Source organism: Arachis ipaensis, chromosome B07 (assembly GCF_000816755.2).
Source record: "Arachis ipaensis cultivar K30076 chromosome B07, Araip1.1, whole genome shotgun sequence".
Lineage (NCBI taxonomy): Eukaryota > Viridiplantae > Streptophyta > Magnoliopsida > Fabales > Fabaceae > Arachis > Arachis ipaensis.
Genome location: NC_029791.2, coordinates 101,011,668 through 101,012,385, shown reverse-complemented (window position 1 = coordinate 101,012,385; position 718 = coordinate 101,011,668).

Genomic DNA, 718 nt, shown 5'->3' with positions numbered 1-718 from the left:
GAGAATAACTAACTTGAGTCACAAGTCCTAGCTTTCACCTTAGAGAAATCTAGCTTTAGTGCACTCCAAGTCAATTAGCAATTTCTAATTCCAAATCAACAATTGACATAAACTATTCAACTCTTTCCAATGACCCAAACCTTATGCCAAGTAAGAAACTTTTACTCCATAACTAATGTTGGCATTTTATCAAACAATTGATGAGCAAGGATAAAAGGCATAGTAAAAATGAGAAGGAAGTAGAATTGAAAGTGCTTCAACACAAGGAACTAACAACAATTAGCAAAGAACAACAATGGAAATGAACTTCTCAAGAAATTGGAAAAAAATCCAAAACTACAAAGTTGAATCTAGGATCTATGAGGATGGAGCAATTACAAGCACTAATTGAAATTGGAGAAGAAGATCTATAACATGAACAAGTAAATTGAGAATTGCAATGGATCTCACCAAAGTGTGATGAAAAATTTAGAAAATGGATGAAGATGAACCCTCATGAGAGCTTAGAATCTCCCTCTCTCTCTCTACCCAAGAGTGTAACTAAAAAAATGCCAAAAAAATCTAGAACCATCTAAAAATGAGCCAAAAGTCCTTAACCCTTCAACCCTTGGTCTTCTTAAGCTCTTCCCGCCAAGGCACTTCCCCCAAGATGAGATCTCCAACTGTCTCCACGCCTAGGTCACGTGACTTCTAAAAAAATCATGTTCGAGCATCGGCG